This window comes from Rana temporaria, chromosome 4, assembly GCF_905171775.1.
Source record: "Rana temporaria chromosome 4, aRanTem1.1, whole genome shotgun sequence".
NCBI lineage: Eukaryota > Metazoa > Chordata > Amphibia > Anura > Ranidae > Rana > Rana temporaria.
Genome location: NC_053492.1, coordinates 39,997,504 through 40,004,451, shown reverse-complemented (window position 1 = coordinate 40,004,451; position 6,948 = coordinate 39,997,504). Strand labels below are relative to the sequence as shown.

At 44.4% G+C, this 6,948-nt stretch overlaps 1 protein-coding gene across 2 annotated transcripts in view; it reads left to right on the top strand.

The window, feature by feature from the left end:
• Positions 1 to 578: 578 nt before the first annotated feature.
• The window catches only part of LOC120936153 (cytochrome P450 2K4-like), a 48,561-nt gene continuing 42,191 nt past the window's right edge, over positions 579 to 6,948 (top strand). The window contains exon 1 of one of the 2 annotated variants that reach the window (XM_040348302.1): positions 579 to 683. The gene's annotated coding sequence lies outside the window, so the exon portion shown is untranslated. Of the gene's footprint in view, positions 757 to 6,948 lie in introns of both variants that reach the window. The other variant, XM_040348300.1, reaches the window with a different exon arrangement.

Sequence of the window (6,948 nt, the reverse complement as noted above, 5' to 3'; positions counted from 1 at the left end):
CCAAGATGACCACTGCCTTGCTAAAGAAGCTGAGGGTAAAGGTGATGGACTGGCCAAGCATGTCTCCAGACCTAAACCCTATTGAGCATCTGTGGGGCATCCTCAGACAGAAGGTGGAGGAGAGCAAGGTCTCCAACATCCACCAGCTCTGTGATGTTGTCATGGAGGAGGGGAAGAGGACTCCAGTGGGAACCTGTGAAGCTCTGGTGAACTCCATGCCCAAGAGGGTTAAGGCAGTGCTGGAAAATAATGGTGGCCACACAAAATATTGACACTGTGGGCCCAATTTGGACATTTTCACTCAGTGGTGCACTCACTTTTCTTGCCAGTGGTTTAGACATGAATGGCTGTGTGTTGAGTTATTTTGAGGGGTACAGCAAATGTACACTGTAAGCTGTACACTCACTACTTTACATTGTAGCAAAGTGTCATTTCTTCAGTGTTGTCACATGAAAAGATAGAATAAAATATTTACAAAAATGTGAGGGTTGTACTCACTTTTGTGAGATACTTTATATACTGTATTTACAAGTTCCCAATCTCCTATAGATCTGTTCCCTCCTCCCCAATCTCCAGTGCTGTGTGCTGAGAGAACCTGGAGGTGGAGACTGCCAGATGTGCTGACATTGTGCAGAGAGGAAGTTTGGCTGAGCCGATGTTCTGAGGAGTGTCTATTCAGGAAGGTAAGCTGGCAGTTTCATGTCACGACTCTGTTTTGTTTGCAGCACACGAGAAGGGCTAAACTGAGAAGGAGGGGTGAGTGTTTGTGGCGGAGTCTGAGTCTGCAGCCTTGCTCACAGATAACAGACAACTCTCAAGCTGGCGCACAGCACTATATATATAGACATATATACATACATAGGAAAAGTGATTGTCACCGGCGCAAAAATAAGTTCTAAATAATACTATATACTATAAATAATACTATATAGCTATGTGGACAGCGCAAGGGGGAGTGTAATTTTAACCAAGTGAAACCACAGGTACAGCAGGAGCCAGGAACGCACCCGTACGATAAGCTGGTCAGCGGCTGTCTAAAAGACTGACACTGCCAAAGACACCAGGTGCTGGTTTTAAAGCACCTCTCTTGTGAGTAGTTTTTTATTATGAATTTTAAATAAATATATTTTTAAACATATTTCACCACGATGAGCCCCTTGGTTTCTTTGAGGCATTGAGGAACATCCTGAGAGGACTCACCAACTTTAACGGAATAAGTTTTTGAGGCACATTACCAGCTGGGGTCTGGTGAGTTTGCATTTCAGCAGTTGGTGGTGGTAGCACTTATCTTTGTCGGGTGGAAGAAGTGACAGCACCCTGTATGCATGAAATATAGCACCAGGATTTAAACTCAGCAACACTTTCTGTTTGGACTGGAATTTGTGAACTGGCGCTTACCCATAATTGGGGACGTGTTGCAGCATGAATGCACATGAATTGTGAAAAACTAATTTTTGGCACCAACGCACCTTATTATTATTTTTATATATTAATAATATTATTCATTATTTATATGTTCGCACACTTGTGCATGTATATTCATAATAGTTTATAGACTCACTTATAGCACTTTGGAATATTGTTTCACAAGCACATCATTTGGGGTAGCCATATTTATCTATTTATTTATTTATTCATTTATTTATTTTTGATGGCACAGCACATGCACATAGCATCACGCTAGTACATATGTTCACAAGAGCTGTTTCTATAGTGACCCATCACGTACATCACTGTACTGGATCTAGCACTATATCACTATAGGGGTCAAATAGAAAAAAACAATTTTTTTGGGGGTAAACTAGATCACATTATTATACCAGCGCAGTACCAACACCTTTTTAATATATACATACATACATACATACATACATACACACATCCCCCAAGCACTCTGCATGTCCAGATAATGTGAAGTTACTTTATGACCTTTGGGGGTTATCCACAAAGCCTTGGCGCAACGTAACTTTTCTGATTTAAGTTACTCCGCCGCAAAATTCCCAAGTTAGGTGCCGATCCACAAAGCACTTACCTGGAATTTTGCGGCGCTGTAACTTAAATCCGTCCGGCGCAAGGCGTTCCTATTCAAATGGGCGAGTCCCATTTAAATTAGGCGCGCTCCCGCGCCGGACGTACTGCGCATGCTCCGTCGGGTAAATTACCCGACGTGCATTGCGCTAACTGACATCGCTCCGACGTCATTTGCTTAGACGTTAACGTAAATGGCGTCCAGCGCCATTCACGGACGTCTTACGCAAACGACGTAGAATTTAAAATTCGACGCGGGAACGACGGCCATACTTAACATGGCTTAGGACAACTAGGGCTTAGCCCTAGTTTTACGCGGCGGAACTCGACGTAAACGACGTAGATTTAGAGCGTCGGGCCCGTCGGAGCGTTCGTGGATCGCCGTAACTGGTCATTTGCATATTCTACGCCGGCCTCAATGGCCTCGCCACCTAGCGGCCGGCCTAGAATTGCATCCTTAAGATCCGACAGTGTAATTCAATTACACATGTCGGATCTTCGTCCTAACTATGGGAAACTGAGTCTGTGGATCAGTTCCATAGTTAGGACCAGGGATACGACGGCGTAACAGCAGTTACGCCGCCGTATCTCTTTTGAGGATCTGGCCCTTTGTATTTAACCCTGTGATATCCAAAAACAATATTTTTTACTTTTTTTACTTTTTGCTATAATAAATATCCCCCAAAAATATATATAAAAAAAGTTTTTTTCCTCAGTTTAGGCCGATACGTATTCTTCTACCTATTTTTGGTAACAAAAATCGCAATAAGCTTTTATCGATTGGTTTGCGCAAAATTTATAGCGTTTACAAAATAAGGGATACCGTATTTGCCGGCGTATAAGACGACTCGGCATATAAGACGACCCCCTAATATACTAAAAACTGTGGTTTTGGGATCTACTCACCGTATTAGACGACCCCCTTCTGCGGTAGTAATTATTTTAAAACGTAGAGGCCGCCGCCGCTGGGTGCTTTGTAAGGCTGTATGTAATGCCTTTTAAAAACGAAAATGCCGCCGCCGTGTGCTGTATGTTGTCTGTATATGCGCCGCTCAGCCAATCCCGATGCACTGTGTTAATGACAGAGCATGCTAAGCCTGCTCGGATTGGCAGAGGTTATTACTCCAATCCAAGCAGGCTTAGCATGCTCTGTCATCAACAGAGTGCATCGGGATTGGCTGAGCGGCGCAGAATACAGAATACAGAGTTACAGAGCGCCCGGCAGGCTGAAATCGAGTGAGCAGCTGCTAACCCGGTGTATAAGACGACCCCCGGTTTTTGGCTGTGTAATTCCGGTGTAAAAGGTTGTCTTATACGCCGGAAAATACGGTAGTTTTATTGCATTTTTATTAATAATTTTTGTTTTACTACTAATGGCGGCGATTTTTTCATGACTGCGACATTATGGCGAACACATCGGACAATTTTGACACATTTTTGGGACCATTGTCATTTTCACAGCAAAAAGTGCTATAAAAATGCACTGTTACAGTGAAAATGACAATTGCAGTTTAGGAGTTAACCACTAGGGGGGCGCTGTAGGGGTTAAGTGTGACCTCATATGTGTTTCTAACTGTAGGGGGGCGGGGCTGGACATGTGACATCATTGATTGTCTTTCCCTATATCAGGGAACAGACGATCAATGACACTGCCACAACGAAGAACAGGGAAGGTGTGTTTACAAACATCTCTCCCCGTTCTTCAGGTCCGGTGACCAATCACGGCGCGGTCACGGAGCTTCGGACCGTGTCGAGAGCGCTCCGCCGCCGGCACGCTCGGGACCCCATGGCTGGGCTTAAAGCGGTGGTTCCCCCTTAAAAACAATTTTTTTTTATTCCACTGCCCCCCCACATTCCATCACGATTAATGCTCTTAATATTTTTTTCCTGCTGTACATACCTTAGTACAGCATATTCACCCGTCCATCCGGGTTGCGAGTCCCGCGGGAGTGGGCGTTCCTCACAGGCTGTTGATTGACGTTTTCCCCAAAAACGAGCTCTCCCCCCGTCGCGTAAGCCGCGTCACGATTGGCGAAAGGAGCCGAACGGCGATGCGCATGCGCAGTATAGCGCCGACTCGCCGTTCGGCTCCTTTCGCCAACCGTGACGCGGCTTACGCGACGGGGGGAGAGCTCGTTTTTGGGGAAAACGTCAATCAACAGCCTGTGAGGAACGCCCACTCCCGCGGGACTCGCAACCCGGATGCACGGGTGAATATGCTGTACTAAGGTATGTACAGCAGGAAAAAAATATTAAGAGCATTAATCGTGATGGAATGTGGGGGGGCAGTGGAATAAAAAAATGTTGTTTTTAAGGGGGAACCACCGCTTTAAAGAAACACTTACAGGTACGTGATTGTGCCCAGCCGTGCCATTCTGCCGACGTATATCGGCTTGAAGGGGTCCTTAAGTGGTTAACTGACCATTGCGCAGTCATGTAATGCTGTACACAAATAAAACTCATATTGCCCCCCCCCCCCCTACACACACACAAATAGAGCTTTCTTTTGGTGGTATTTGATCATCTCTGGGTTTTTTTTTTTTTGTTTTTTTTTTTTTTTGCATTATAAACGAAAAAAGACCAAAGATTTTGGAAAGAAAACTATTAGGTAGATTCAGTAAGAGTTAGGCCGGCTTATCAGTAGATAAGCCGACCTAACTCAGAATCTACGCGACTTATGTTTAAGTGTATGCTCAAACAGAGATACGCTTAAACATATCTAAGATAGGACGGCTTGCGCCGTCCTACCTTAGGTTGCAATATTTCGGATGGCCGCTAGGTGGCGCTTCCATTGCGGTCGGCGTATAATATGTAAATTAGTAGATACGCCGATTCACGAACGTACGCCCGGCCGCCGCAGTACATTTAGGCCGTTTCGGTAAGCCACTATCAGGCCTAAAGTTATTTCATCTATTAGATGGAATAGCAATGTTAAAGTATGGCCGCCGTTCCCGCTTTGAGATTCGAAATGTTTACGTCGTTTGCGTAAGTCGTCAAAATCAATAGGCCCGTGCGGCGTACTTAGCCGCAATGCACACTGGGAAATGTAGGCGCCCAGCGCATGCGCAGTAAAAAAAAACCCGTCAAAAACGTAAGGTCAAGCCTTATTAACATAAAACATGCCCCCCTTACACACATTTGAATTTGGCGCCCTTACGCCCACCCGCTTTAGGCTACGCCGCCGTAACATAGCAGGCAAGTACATTGTGAATCATGTACTTGCCTAGCTAACTTACGGCAGCGTAGCCTAAACACGCTAAGCTACGCAGTCTCAAGTTTAGGGCAATGTGTGTGAATCTACCTATATATATATTTTTATATTCTGCTATAAAACATCCAATATGTTTATATATATATATATATATGTATATATATATATATTTTTTTTAATTGAACTTATTTATAAATCAAAGCGGAGTTCCAGCCGCAATTGTTTTTTTTTTTTTTACGTCCGAGATGTTTATCTTGTTACAAAAGCTAAATCTATGAAAGGTCGCTGTAGTATTGCATATTTTTTTTATAAAACAAACCTTTATATTTGTCCAGTAGTACACTCCCATCTTAATTGTGGTCATGTGAAGCCCACTAGTGCTTTCTTTCGGGAATAGGTGGGCGAAATCCAGACTGAAGGGGATCAAGAAGGTTATTCTCAAGGAGGTGGTCGCTCAGTTGGTTGTAGACGAAACGTTCAAGGAGTTTGGAGGCAAAAGGAAGTAAAGAGATGGGTCTTAGGTTGTTAAGATTGGTGGAGTCCAGTGAGGCCTTTTTAGGTATGGGAGTGACTAGCGCATGTTTTAGCGGGTTGGGGAAGATGCCAGTAGAGAGTGAGAGGTTGAAGATATGAGTTAAAGAGTGTAGGATAGAGTCAGATGGTGATCGTAGTATTTGAGAAGGAACAGCGTCCAGGGGGCAGGAGGTTAGGTGGGCGATAGAAAAAAGAATGACTTCCGCTATAGTAGCTGGGTCAAAAGAGAGAAGTATTAATAGTGCAGGAGGACAAGGAGTGAAGAGTGTGAGAGATATCTGTAGAGCGGAGATCTCGAGACGAATTGTCTCAATCTTATTTTTGAAGTGATTAGCAATCTCCTGGGCAGTGAGTAAGTTAGTGGGTAGAGGTAATGGAAGATGAAGTAGAGTGGTAAAGGTAGAAAAGAGTTGACGGGGACTGCGTGAGAGGGTGTTAATGAGACTGATAAAGTAGGTCTGTTTGGAAGTGTGGAGGCAGGAAAGGTATTTTTGGAGGGCAGATTTATATTGGCTGAAATCTTGCTGTGCCACAGAGGCTCAAGAGTGCGGCTACGTTTTTTGAGGCTTCTGGTATTGTCTGTTTGCCAGGGTTGTATCAGTCGGGGCCTCATTCTGTGTGTAGTGAGGGGGGTGAAGGTATTGAGGGTGGATGACAGTGAACTGTTGTAGACAGAAGTGGCCAAGTTGGGTCAGAACAAGGATGAGATTTTGTCATAGAGACAATCTGTAGCAGAAAAAAAGAAGAGAAGGGTTAAGATGGCAAAGGTTTCTACGGGTAATAGTTTTGTGGTTGGAAGCCAAGGAGGAGGCAGACAGGGAGAGAGAGAAACTAATAAGGTGGTGATCAGAGAACGCCCAGTCCCGCAGAAGACATACCCGGAAGCGGCGGTGAAAATAAGGTATGTACGGAAAAAACAAACAAAAAAACAGCCAATTGTCATTAGGACAACTCGGCTGAATGTAATGTTACAAATGTATTTTTTGGGTGAACCTCGACTTTAAGCCTGCCTTGCCTACACATGATCATTAAAAAAAATGCTCTAGCAAAGCGTGGTGACGTACAACACGTACGACGGCACTATAAAGGGGAAGTTCCGTTCGGATGGCGCCACCCTTGGGGCTGCTTTTGCTGATTTTGTTTTAGTAAAAGTTTGGTGAGAGACGATTTGCGCT